Source organism: Phocoena sinus, chromosome 3 (genome assembly GCF_008692025.1).
Source record: "Phocoena sinus isolate mPhoSin1 chromosome 3, mPhoSin1.pri, whole genome shotgun sequence".
In the NCBI taxonomy this organism is placed as follows: Eukaryota; Metazoa; Chordata; class Mammalia; order Artiodactyla; family Phocoenidae; genus Phocoena; species Phocoena sinus.
This window is the reverse complement of record NC_045765.1, coordinates 39,260,646-39,275,105: the sequence shown is the minus strand read 5'-3', so window position 1 is coordinate 39,275,105 and position 14,460 is coordinate 39,260,646. Positions and strand designations below refer to the sequence as shown.

At 42.8% G+C, this 14,460-nt stretch overlaps 1 protein-coding gene and 1 non-coding gene across 2 annotated transcripts in view; both read right to left on the bottom strand.

The window, feature by feature from the left end:
- TIMD4 (T cell immunoglobulin and mucin domain containing 4) overlaps window positions 1–14,460 on the bottom strand; it is a 34,756-nt gene that overhangs the window by 6,885 nt on the left and 13,411 nt on the right. The gene's annotated exons all lie outside the window — the stretch shown is intronic.
- On the bottom strand, window positions 2,515–2,586 carry TRNAC-GCA. The gene has a single exon. It is a non-coding gene; the product is annotated as a tRNA-Cys (tRNA).

The window sequence follows — 14,460 nt, the reverse complement described above, 5'->3', positions numbered from 1 at the left end:
GCGTACCGCAAAAAAAAAAAAAAAAAAAAAAGGGTAGGGAGAGGAGGTGGAGGAGAAGGAAGAAGAAACAGGGGGCAGGGGCCAGCGAGTGAGAGCAGTGTCCCGGGGCCAGGGCAGGGGAGAATGTCCAGGAGGGCTGCAAAGTCGTACGTGCAATAAAACCTTCCCATAGAAGCAGAACACAAAGCCACACACAGAGGAGGCCCGAATGTAACAATAGGGTAATAATTATTGAAATTGATCGCTGTTTCCCCCAAGCTTCTCTGCTCTCAAGGCAAAAGGAGAAACGTGACAGGTTTTGTAAGGTTCATAATCTGGTACAAGAGAGCTTATTCGTTCTACAGGGAAAGTGACTTGTTGAATGCCTAGGAGCATAAAACTCAGAGGGGGATATTCAGCATGTTTTCATATCCTACAACTTAGTTAATGTTGTTTTTCTCTCAGCTATTATCCCCTAGAGCCGGAAACTGCATGTAAGTATTCAAAATTCCTACCCTGTTCTGTCAAAATCCTGCTGAAATCATTTGTGATGGGTAAGCCTGAAATTGAAACCATCAAAGAGAAAAGCCAGCCTGGGTCATTTTTGTCAGAGCTAATCTGTATTTTAAATTGGAGGTGTCTAAAGGGAGACACATTTTGCAAACACAAACACTGCTGAGTGATACCAGACAGGACTGTTTCTCCTCCTTCTTCTCCTTCTCCCTTCTGAACATGCCAGAAGCCCAAATGGAAGTACTCATAGGGCTGCAGTGTTATACACCAAAGAGCAACAAGAAGTACACACTGGTGGTTGGCTTTTCTTCCTTGTGAAGAGTAGCAATGTCTGCGGCTGGGGGATAGGAGTTAGACAAGTCCAGGCTATTGGTTTTCGTGTCCTCTGTGTTCTGCTGGCCATTACATTCTCAAGGCCCTGAACGCTGCCACGAGCACGTTCAGGCAGAGGCAGAGACTCCCAGAACTTGCAAGAAAAGCAATTCTGTGAGAGAGGAATTGTAGTGGGTTGAATATCGTCCCCATGCCCACCCGCCGCAAATCATGTCCAAGTAGAACCTCAGATTGCAACCTTATTTAGAAATAGGGTCTTTACAGATGTAATTAGTTAAGGATCTTAAGATGAAATCATCCTAGATTTAGGATAGGCCCTAAATCCAATGGCCGTTACCTTTACAGGAAGAGAAGAGGACACACAGAGCCACACACAGAGAAGGTCATGTGAACACGCAGGCAGAGATGAGAGTGCTGCTGCCATAAATCAAGGAATCCCTGCGGCACCAGAAGCTGGAAGAGGCAAGGAAATATTCTCCTCTAGAGCCTTCAGAGAGAGTAAGGCTGTGCTGATACCTGGATTTCAGACTGCTAGCCTCCAGAACTGTGAGAGAATAACCTTCTGTTGTTTTAAGCCACCTTGTTTGTGATAATTGTTACCGCAGCCCTGGGAAACAGATATAGGTAGTAAAGGAAATTGACATATGAAGAATGAGAGTGGCCTTCCATGGAGGAAACCAGCCTAAGAAAGAAAAAGGAAATGGGTGCTGAGCACACATAAGATGACTAAATGGGTATAATGATTTGCATTGAATCTAGAAAAGTGATGGTCCAGAGCCGTGGTCTCCAGAGAGGGCTCAGCGCTCACCTTGACTGTGCAAGGCCATCCACTGGGAGTGGGGAAAACGAGAGCTTCTGTTTACATTTAATTAAATTGAATCCTTGCAACATTTATTCGGGAGGGATATATTCCAACATATACATGTTAGTATGGAGGTGTATTTGAACAAATTACCAATAAGCGTTTTACCACTAATAATACATTTTTGGCCTGGTCAAGAGAGGAAGAATGAGTCACTTGGAGACTATGGTAGACAAATTAATGAAACCCAAAGGTGTCTGTGTCTAATCTTCAGAATTTGTGATATGTATATGTATGGCAAAAGAGACTTTGCAATGTGATCAAGTGAAGGCTCTTGAGATGGGAAGATTATCCTGCATTACCCACTGGGCCCAATGCAATCACAAGGATCCTTATAAGAGGGAGGCCAAAATGTCAAAGCTGGGATAGGTGAGGATGGAAGAAGAGGCCAGAGAGAAAGAGAGATTTGAAGATCTTATATTGCTGACTTACAGATGGAGGTAATGGGCTGAAAACCAAAGAAAGCAAGTGACACGGAAACGCTGGAAAAGGCAAGGAAATTGATTCCCCCCCAGACAATTCGGAAGGAATACAGCCCCACCAACCCCTTGATTTTAGGACTTCTGACCTCCAGAACTATAAGATTAATCTGTGCTATTTTTTTTTTTTTTTTTTTTTTTGCGGTACGCGGGCCTCTCACTGTGTGGCCTCTCCCATTGCGGAGCACAGGCTCCAGACGTGCAGGCTCAGTGGCCATGGCTCACGGGCCCAGCCGCTCCGCGGCATGTGGGATCCTCCTGGACCGGGGCACGAACCCGCGTCCCCTGCATCGGCAGGCGGACTCTCAACCACTGCGCCACCAGGGAAGCCCCAAAGCAAGTTTGGGCAGGGGGCACCTGGACATGAACCAGGGACCTCTTGATCTGCAGTCAAATGCTCTACCCCTGAGCTATACCTCCACCTTGTGCTATTTTAAGACACTACCATTCAGGTAATTTGTAATAACAGCAACAGAAAACTAACACAGAGACACTAGCCTCCAAGACAACAGTGGCTCTGGGGATGGGCACATGGGATGAAAGGCAGATTGACTTTCTATTTAAAAGTTTTTTGTACGCTTTGTAGTTTTGTCATGCAGGTGTAGTATCTATCTTTTAAAAATTAGTTAAATTGCAAGAACAACAACAAAAGAATCTTAAGATTAACCATGCTTTTCCCAGGTCCACGTACTCACCAATGCTTCTGATGAATATCAGATTTTCCTACAAGGTGAGAATGTATTTACATTAAAAAAAAAAAAAAAAACCAAAATAGGGACACCTTAGCAGTTAGGGTTCACACTGTAAATTAGTAAATTGGCTTGCTGGTTTAATTTTAGGCTCTTGAGTTCTGGGTATACATGGGTACTCTGAAAAATGGAATTTCTGGAAAAAATTAACCTCAGACCTCAGAGCACAGTGAGGCTGCCAGTCGGCCTCCCTCATGCTTTACCACCACTAAGTATTTCCCCCAGACTTCCTGGCTCTGTGACCTTGGGCAAGACATTTCCTCTCTCTGAGCCACAGTTTATTCGTCTGAAAATGCTGTTATTTCACCAGCTGATCTCCTATGTCTTTTTTAACCTTTATATCTCTGGATAACTTTTTACAAAGTATTTGAAGGACCTGAGAAAATTATCATTACATAGTAATTTTTTTAAGGATATAAAGCTATACTTAGTGTAGGGAATGAACATGTAAATACTTCAAACTATATATACAAACACATGCATACCTCTTGTTCCCCAAAGAAAATTAAAAAGAAATCCAGGCTAAATGCACCTGACTTTGAGTGGAAATATTGTAGGCAATTCAATTTTTTTTTATTAATACTGTTGCATGATGTCTAATTTTCTCAAATGTGAAAACTTTAACTGTAAAATATTCCGTGTATCATGTGTTAATTACTGAAAACTCTGCAGGATGACTTAGTCAAGGGCAAACTGTTAAGGGTGTGTCATTTCTCTGAAGCAAGGCCACAGTGACATTCTAAGTGAAACTGTGAAGATAGCTGTTAGAAACTCATTAACCCACAGCCAAAGAAGGGTTTTGTGGTGCTATTAGAAAAAGGCACCTCCTATGATCTAAGAGTACTGAGGTATAATGATGTAACAGGATATATATATTAGTCATTTTTAAAGGTCAAAAACGTTTTTTTTTTTAATATAATGAGTGCATATAAAAACTGGTGAAATCCAAGTAGAATTTGTAGTCTAGTTAATTGTATTGTACTGATGTAAATTTCTTCATTTTGATAATGTACGGTAATAGTGTAAGATGTTGCCACTGAGGGAAGCTGGAGGAATGTGTAGCTCTCTCTGTACTATTTTTGCAAGTTTGGGGACGTCTACAATTATTTCAAAATAGAAAGTTTTTAAAAATTAGTTTAAATATCAGCCATTTCATATAGTTCAATCTAATCTATGCATGACATGTAGTAGCTTTGCAGTAAAGACTTGTTGAACAAAAATGTTGAATGAACTTTAAAGCAAGTTTTAAAAGACTATAGAGAGAATGATTTTGTAAACAATTTGAACATTTTTATGAAAAATAATAATAGATGTGACTATGCTATTAACAACAAAAAATGACCTGAGAGGATATAGCCCAAACTGTTACAGTATTATCTCTTCACCTCAATCATCTGGGGCGGGGGCTGGGTGGAATGTTTGGAATACAAGGAACTTCAACTTTATAGTGTTTTAACTTTTTATTTTACAAGAGCATCTATTTATTTCATAACATGAAAACTAAAGTTTAAATGTTAACAGCACGGCATGAAAACACCATCTTTCCCTTCAGAGGACTTCTCATCTAGTAGGGTAGGGGGCAATGTTCAGTGTACACTCAGGAAAACAAACCTATCCAAATAAATTCACACCTGCCCTTTCTAAGGAACGCATCCAGTATCTGGATGGTATAGATCAAGGGCTGCAAATGACAGCCTAGGGGCCAAATCCAGCCTTGGCCTGTTTTTGCACAGCCTCAGAGCCAAGAATCCTTTTTAGATTTTTAAATGGTTGGGAAAAAATCAAAAGAAGCAGAACTCATAACACATAAAAACTGCAGGTACTTTATATTTCATTGTCCAGCAGTACAGTGTTATTGAAGCCTAGAGACACCATTTGCATGTGTGTTATCTCTGGCTGCTCCTGCAGTGTTAGGGCAGGGTTGAGTAGCTATGACAGAGACAGCACAGCTTGTAAGGCCTGAAGATGTATTATCTGGCCCTTCACAGAAAACGTTTGCTGACTACTGGTAAGTGAGTCTACATGCAGAAACAATGCCCATGGAGTCAGGGAATTAAATGTGTTCTATCTGAGTACAATTTTGAAAACCTTCAGACCTTCACACCCTAGGGTGATGAGGGAGTAGACTGGACCTCATTCTCTTACCCAAATAAAACCATGTGCTTTGTGCAATTCTGAAATGGCACTGAATTTTTAGGGTAGAAAATCTTTTAAGAATCTGTTTTGAATATTGCCCGTTTCCAGCCCATTAACAGAAACGTGCTTCAAAACTCCTAGAACCTCCCTCTCAGAATCAGTTTACTGAGCATTATCACGTGCCTAGCATAGTGATGAGCACTTCGTGTAAATTATTTCACTTTAATGCTTACAAAACCCATTTTACAGATGTATAAACTGAGGCTGAAAGTTTAAATCACTCATCCAGGGTAACACAGACAATAAAAGGAAATTTGAACTCAACTCAACTCGGAATGACTCAAAAAATCATGATGGTAACCTCTCCGAGAGAAAAGAAAAAGAGCATATTAAAATCCTATTTGAAAACGTTAACTCTCTAACCAATGGGTTTCATGCCAGAAATCACCTGGAAATAAGAGCACTATCTTCTCAGTGGGTACATTTAAACACTCATATTACATATGTTGACTCATCACTGAATTCATAGACACTGGGACTCATCGGTCTCTACTTCTAAAACAAATTTACTTTTGAAATAAGTCAATTCAATGATACAATCTTAACACAACCTAGAATTTTAAAAGTCAGAACTTCGAGACTTCAGAGAAGTTTCTTTCCTTTCCTAGGTAGCAGTTGGCTTATGCTGTCCCCTTGTGGCTTACTTGTGGTATGGTCTTAAAAATCCAAAGAACAGAAAACGATCCAAAAGTCTGAATGTTTTAGATTTGAAAGGAATTTGAAATTATCTCCTCTGATGCCCTTTTTTTAATCAAGAGAAAAATTAAAATCTAGAGAGACAGTTTCATTTGCTCAAGGTTTCACAGTAATAAGTAACAAAGGAAGTGGCCAGAACCCATACTTCCTGACCTCACCTAGCAGCACTAACGCAAGTTCTGGAATTTCAAAATACCTTTTGAAAATAGAAACAGGCATTTACTGAATTCACATACTTCCTTTAAATTTTGGAGACCACTGCATGTTTTTGATACGTGGAACGATCGAAAAGAGTACGATGGGGCTTCCCTGGTGGCGCAGTGGTTAAGAATCTGCCTGCCAATGCAGGGGACACGGGTTTGAGCCCTGGTCTGGGAAGATCCCACATGCCGCAGAGCAACCGGGCCCGTGAGCCACAACTACTGAGCCTGCGCATCTGGAGCCTGTGCTCTGCAACGAGAGAAGCTGTGACAGTGAGAGGCCCGCGCACCGCGATGAAGAGTGGCCCCTGCTCGCTGCAACTAGAGAAAGCCCACGCACAGAAACGAAGACCCAACACAGCCAAAAATAAATAAATAAATAAAGTTAAATAAAAATAAATTGGATCATATATTTTAAAAAAAAGTTTTTTTAAAAAAAAAAGAGTACGATGCACTTCAATCAATCAATCAAGAGAGCATTACATACACGAATCAGGTGTTCCTTAGCTCCAAGAGAAAATTGGGTAGGGTCCATTTAATTTTGAAAGGAACCAGAGAGCAAATTGTGTTGGCACCCAAAGTGGTTCATAAAGGGGGAGTAATGATGCGATGACTGCAGTCTTACACAGGTGAGGTAACAGAAGGAAACCACAGACTCAGAACACCATTGTTTGAGAGTCACCCAGTTCTAAACTGTGTCTCAGCCTTCCACTGCCTCCAAAGATGCCCAGCAGCACAAATGTCCTCATCATTGTGAGAGCTCAGAGTCACCACCTCAGGCTACTTCTCCCGCGTGCCAATCTCTGCGCGTCTCGGTGAAGCACAGACACGACCTCATCCCTAATCCTTCCCCACTGGACTCCTCTCTGAGGGGCAATGCCTAGCACTGCTCTGCACACACCAGCCGATCCCTGCGTTTTAATTGAGGGAGGGGGCAAGGTGCACATTTCACAAAGAACCTCTGGATTATCGACAACAACAATAATAAATGGATACCATGTACCAAGCACTTACTCCATGCCCAGCACAGTGCAAAGTGTTCTCCATGTTTGATCTCAGAGCATTCTGCACTAGGTACCATTACTGTCCTCATCTCACAGCGGGAGTCCTGTGGCCTAGAGATGTCAGGCAACTGGCTCAAGTGACATAGCTAGCAAGGGAGAGAGCAAACCTCAGAGGCGGGATTACCTATCCGTAGAGCCCAAGCTCTTATCCTCTGGGCTCTATGGCCTTTGGGAAGTGTAGCAAGAGCTCACATACACTTGCTCTGAAAAGATCAGTGCTGGAGGATGCATGACCATGCTGTTTCATGGCACAGTGGGAAGTGGTCCTGTTGGAATGGAACCCTAGCCCTCCACTGCCTAGGTGGGTGCAGTTTCTGAAAAGACATTCTGAAAATTATTATTATTGATGACAATGTTAAGCATAATGGAAGCAGCTAAAAATGCACAGAGTACTTTCACATTTATTATCACATTTGAACTTCAAAATGAATCTATGAGGTAAATAAACTTGGGCAGAATTATTGAGAGGGGAGGAAACTGAAGCCCAGAGAGGTCTCGTGTCTTGCCCAAGGCTGCACAGCTGGTGCTGATTGCTAGTAAATGGTAGAGCAATGATGTCAGATTCCAAATTTCACTTCTGTTTCCCTCTTCTGCTTCTGGGCATCACAGGAGTTAATAGTCCACAAGTGTGGGTAGGTTCTTGCCAAAGGGCATTGCTACCTTTATTCATTGATTTGTTCGTAGTGGGGAGAACAGCTACCTCACCTCATCACAGAGCTCACTGAGGTTTATCTATTGATCCTACCCTCCTGTGAAACTGGAGATGTCTCCAGCACCTGACTTGGTGTCCGAGGGACATTTTGGTCTGCAGAGCGGTCACCCAGCTCACCTGGGTAACTGTTAGTGAGGACCCATCTTAGGGCCAGCTCCGAGTTCTATTTTCAGTGGATGGTACCTTACTTCACTTTCACTTTCTGTTCACCTTACCATGGACATGCCTCTCCTAAAGCCTGGCAACTTTCTTTCGTCTTATTTGGTTGACCTTTCTGAAGGTGAGCTGTTAGATGCTAGAATTACACAGATTCAATCCCAACTTTAATGGAAAAAAAAAAAAAAAAACATTTGTACGGTTGATAGATGTAAGACTATTGTGAGAAGCATCATAAGAATCCACTTTTTGTCCTTTTCCTTCATCCCCAGACTGCCAGCCTACCAACTGATTCCAGCCTGCGAACAGCACTGGGCATGAAAGATAACACAAACAGGCTACTGCCTCGCGAAAGATGTTGACTTTGAAATCTACTGCATCCAATTTCTTTCCTCCTAACAACGGCATTTGTGAGTGAAAATGAGCTTTGCTTCATTCCCCTGCCTTCCTGTGTTCCTTCTGCTGAACTTGCACTGAGAATGGCAACTCCTCCTACAAGTTCTTTAGGCCCTTGATCAACTGAGGACCCAGGAAGTGTCAAGTTCTGACAGGACTCAACTTTGACTTCAATGAAATAGTCATTGAAATAGTGCAGCGCAGAGGAAAGAGCTCTGATTTGGGACCCAGAAGAGAGTCCTACGTAGGACTTATTTCCTTGAAATTTTTTCATGCTTCTGTGCTTCAGTTTCCTTCCGTGTAGAATAAGGAGAGTCGACTACACCAGCAATTCCTAAATGCCTTCTTGGGGCTAGGGCTGGGCTTCAGTTTCTTGGACCCACCCCAGAGGTCCTCATTCTGCAAGTCTTGGATAGAGTAGGGCCATCTACACTTTGACTAAGCTCTCTGTGGTTCCAGACCATGGCCAGGTCTGGCATAGACAGGCTGGATGATCTCAGAATTCAAGGTCTTGGTTCCCCAGTCGTCTCCTACCTCCCTGGGAGGTCTGCATGAGATCTGATTGCTCTCTCACCTTCATTGATGCCAACCTAACTCCTCTGTCTCCTATCTCCATTTCTAGACCAAACCCTTCCTCTCCCATTTTTGATGGCCTCCCCTCCTCCTATAACAGTACAAGCCTCCTCCCTCTACCCTGCCTCCCCTCTAAATATTCACCCTCCAACTCCTTGAAAGAACGCCTAGCATTTATTCTCTCACAATGGCTCAGCGTTGGACTTCAGGGTGTCCATCCACAACGCTCACCCTGTTCGCTTAGCGGTCCTCCTGCCACAGTTCACAGCCACCTGTCTAGATGCCACATCTGACCGGTATTTAGAATTCCCTCATATTTAAGTACACACCCCATAATCTTTGTCTCCTGGACCACTTCCTACCTCTGCTGTCTCTCTAACTGGCCGCCTGGGCCAGCTTTTCTGCCTCTACTACACCCTCTCCCAATGGAGTCGTTCCTGTAAGGAGGTGGGGTGTCTGCCTTCATCCCACCCTTCCTCTCCCACAATATCTTCAGACAATGCCACAGGAGCTTCAATGACGCCCTCTGTTAATGAGACAATAGAATCAAGTATTTAAGAGCTAATTTTCAAGAGTAAAGAGACCTGGGGTTCCAACTCTGGCAAATGTCTTCACCTCTGCAAACCTGTTTCTTCTCCTTTACAATGAATGCAATAATAGAATCTTCCTCACAGATCTGGACGATGCCTCGTGATGAGATAGTGCACTGAAAGCATGGAGCCCAGCCCTGTCCTATGACAAGCACTCAGTAACTGTCATATCATATCGATAGGCCTGAACTCTCCCTCAAGAGATAGTACGTATGAAAGTTTTGACATAGGGGCAACTCCTTATTCAGCACAGTAATGATTCTTTGATCACAGGAGGTGCCAATCATCAGACACCCAATCCCCACCGAGGTATCCGTAAGTCCGCCCAGCCCCACGTTTCCAACGGCCTGTTAGACATTTCCCAGGGGCACTTCAAAGTCAAGATCGCCCAAATAAATTTCACTCTTCCTCCTGGGGTTCCTTTACCAGTGAATCCATCACATCAAGCTGATCTCCCAAGTGCGGAGAATCAGTCATCCTTCCTTCTTACTCCAGTCACCAAGTCCTCTCAGTTCAAAGTCCTAAATGGCTCTGACTCTGTCCCTTCGCTGCTGTCACTGCTGTCAACATCCTAGTCGAGACACTCACCTCCTGCCTGAGTTATTGCAGGAGGCTCTCTGCCTCCAGCCTTACTCCCCTCGAATACATCTTCCACACTCTTGCCAGAGCAATTTTTCCTAAAACGGAGCTGAAAATGCCATTCCCGACTCCAAAAACATGACTGGACCTGTGTGACCCCGGAACGAAATCTAAATTCTTCAGCCCATCAATCAAGTCCTTTAAGAACCCAGGCCACTCCTAGCTTCCTGTCTCCATTAGATTAAACTAGACTCTTAAACAATCGCCAAAGATTTCATGCTATTATAAGTCCCCCTATTTCTGCTTATGCTGTTCTCCCTGCCTGTTCACCCTTCTCTGCTCAATGAGATGTTCTCATCCATAAAGAACCAATTCAAGGATCACTGAGTGAAATCATCCTGGCCTTTCTTTCCAAGTTAGAATCCTTCTCTCCCTTCTTTGGGTCCCCAGGGCACCTTTTCATACTTCTATCCCAAAACCAAGCTCACTGGATAATTGTTTGCTCTACACAAGCCTGTCTGTCCCACCCCTTTAAGAACAGAGGTCAAGACTTCCTCATTTTTATATGTTCTGGGTCCTGCACAGGGAAGCGCCCAGGGAAGCCATGCTTAATGAATGACAGATTTGAAAGGCCTTTACCAAATATCACGTGACCTATTTCCATATATCCAAACCAAATGCCAAGGTAAAGATATAAAATCTCATCTCTAACCACTTTTCCCTCTGAGAATCCTTTGATTCCATGGCAAGGCCAGCTTGCCCTGGACCATGAAGCTTGGGCTGGTTTTGTAAAACAGAAAGATACAGTAAGAGAACAAGAACTCCTAAAAGCACCCCATCCCCACTCCCCCACCATCCAACCCTGGGATGGAGAAAACACTACTGTAAGAATCTCAGAAAAGGAAATTATGACTATTGCCAGAGGAATGTTCATTTTTCCCCAGTTTTCCTGGGTTGACAGCCAAGCCCTCATGCATATTTGGGGGCATTAAATTTGAAATTATTTCACAGCTTGGACTTCATACTGTTGATGAGTATAATGATCTACCTGGGGGCTGAGAAAAAGTGAATCCTAATACTTGAGGAGCAAATAGGAAAATCTGCCCTCAGGGAAGCTCTGTTGAGAGACAGTGGCTGCCAGTCTTGGGACAAAGGTTAACTGTATGTGGGATCAGGAGAACTGGCCTCTGGTGTCAGCAGCCTCCCTATCACTGCAAGCCCTCTCTCAACTCACTGGCCTTTGCTGGGCCTCAATTTCCCATCTGTTTTCCACTGACAACACCTCCCGAGGAGTTCGTGGGCCCAAATTTCAAACCTCCGAAACCTGGGTAAGAGTCTCAGCTCTCCCTCTGCCTCACTGTGTGATCTCAGGAAAGTCATTCCACATCTCTGAACTCTATTTCTAGGCAGCCACAGAGTGGAGGTGAGGATTTGACACCCTGACTAGGGCTTCTTCAGATGATGTCTGCAGACCAAACACCTTCAATGCAGAGGAAGGCACCGGAGCAGGAGATACATACTTGGAGGTGTCTAATCAAATAAATAATACAAATCAGGAAGCCCTTGCATGGCAAACTTGACCACAGCTCTTTTTCAAGCAAAACTTGATTTCTGAGCCTAAATTATAGAGTGAAGCCTCCCTAGATTGAGTGATGTGAGAAGGACAAAACAACTGAGAGGCATCAGAAGATTAAAGATGTGCACTAGAGGAACAAAACCCATAACTGATAGTTCCATAGAGCCATGTAATAAGCAGCCAGTGAAAAGCTTTCAGAATCAGATTTATTTTAATAGTGAGTCGAGAATGACTGCCATGAGATTTTTAAAAAAGCTTTCGTCACTTCCCCAAGTTTGCAATTTTGCCACTCATCAGCTGTTTTCCTGGAGCAATTAGCAGTTAAAAAAACCATAAAACTAAAAAGTGTCTCTGCCGTGTATGTGAGGGTTTATTCTCTACTGTATTCATTGGTCTGTATGTCTGTCTTTGTGCCAGTGCCATACTGTTTTGATTACTGTAGCTCTTTAATATGTTTTGAAATCAGGGGAAAAAAAAAAGTGTCTCTGTATTTGGAAGGAAGTGAGTCAGCTGGGAGCTGGTAGATGTGGCCTCTTGCTCCCCAGCTGGCCTGGCCAGAGAATGAAGATGTGTGAGTAGGAAGATCAGCAGAGATCCAGTGAGCAGAGGGCAGCAGAATCACGAGGACTGTCATTTACTAGTCAGTAATTATGGACCAGACATTTTTCTCATGCATTTCCTCACTTAACAGCCCTATGAACCATGTACTATTATCTCCATTGTACATTTTGAGGAAACTGAGATTTCAAAAAGCCTAGAACAAGAACCTGATATTCTAAAAGAAAAAAAATAAAGCATAAAACGTTAGAGCTGGTATATAACCCTGAGCCTTCACATTCCCCAAATGAGGTCTTTTAACCCCCACCTCAGGCTACCGAGAAGAATGTGAGGAGAAAGGACTAGAAAAAAAAGGATTTGGGATGTTATTGAGGCACTAAAAGTGAGGCTGAGGCATAATCTGCAGAGGATTTAATCCCAAGCCACCCGATTTTATTTAGGAAATGACATGGTGATGTGGGTCTCCTCACCTTAGCTTCAGAGTCCTTACCCAATAGAGATGTTGGGTCACTATGGAGCAATTTGGGACCATTTCACACATTCCTGTGGCCAAGCAAGAAATGAAATTAATCCTCAGGCTAGAGGGACTGACTTGAGTTTCCAGCTACCTAGAGGCATAAGAGTTCGTATTCCCCTAACAGGCTGCCTTTAGCTGGGGGGAAGAAACCTATGAGAATTTTTACTGTTGTTTGTTTGAATTACGGTTCCTAATCATTTGGAGCTTTGCAGAATTCTTGGAGAATCTAATAAAAGTTCTATACTTTTTTCCCCAGGAAAATGTGTGTGTACATATACAGACACAACTATATATATATATATATATATATATAAAATTTCAGGGAGGTTCTTGTCCCCCTGCCAAGTTCATCCACAGACAACTCCATTTAGGAGTCCATGTACACATTTTAATAATACCCCTGGAAACTGGGTGTGATCCCACCTCTCTCTCTGCACTACTGTGTTGTGTGATCTTGGGCAAATCACTCCACATCTCTGAACTCTGTTCCAGGCAGCCAAAGAGAGGAAGTAAAGAATTGCCATTCCAGGTAATGCTAATTTTAGGGAATAATAATTGTAGCAATATCCACCTGAACAATTTAAAGCAGTCCTCAACCATGGAAGCCTGGCCATCCAAAAATTACATGAAGACATGAGGAAGTTATTGGGAATATTTAGCCAAGGTAAGAAAAAGCCCACAGAAGCATGTAGGTTCTCTGAAATGGGTTGAAAGCATTTTTATGCAAATGAAGAAGTAGTTTTATTCTCTAAGTGCTTCCAGAGGGTAGATGGGGCGGGGGCAGCCTACCATGGGGTCAGAATGGCATCAGAGTTGAGCAGAGAAGGGTTAAGTCCAGGTCCATCATCTACCAGACAAGATATATAACATTCATGGACTCTAAAATGGAGGTGATAATGGTATCTATCTCATAGGATTTTGTGAAAAATCAAATGAGGCAATGCATGTAAAATGCAGAGCGTTGAAACAAAGACAGGCCTCAGTAGGTGTTAGCTTCTATAATAAACTCCCTGACCCTCCATTTCTTTAACTGTAAAATGGGGATAATACCTATACCTGGCTAGAAGGTCATTGTTAGATTTAAATAAAACAATATAAGTTAAAACCCTTATACAGCACCTAACACCTAGCTAAATCCTCAGTATGTATTATAAATGTTTCATTACAAAAACCGATGGAAAAAAAGGATGGTAGATGACAAGAACATGATATTTTATTTCAGACTGGAAGGTAAGGCAAAATAAACTAATACCTAAGAGTATGGAATCAGAGCTAGACTTCCTGGATCTGGCACCCAACAGCTGTGTGGGCTTGAAAAAGCTATGACAAATAGAGATTGGAGCATCTGGTAAGAGGGATTGAATTAAGTGGCCCAGGAGACCAGTTGACCCCATGCCGGCACATGATATGTGCTCAATAAACCCTGGCTTCTTCCACAACGAACAGATGTTACACAGAGACTGACAGACCTTCCTATAACCAGCTCCTCTTCAGCAGTGCCGCCTATGGGTATGGGCACAAGTGTTCTCTCTCCCAGGATTTATCAAGCAGCAGTGAAATGAAATGATCAGGGATATTATAAAAGATAGTAAAACATCAGATGACCTTCTGTTCCCTTGCAATTCAGTGTAAAATAGTCCAAGATTTAAGTGGAATAAATGAAACATTTTGCAAACTCGTTGACCATCCTTTGTCACTTTTCTAGTTGCTACCTTCTCTTCTGCCAGAAAAT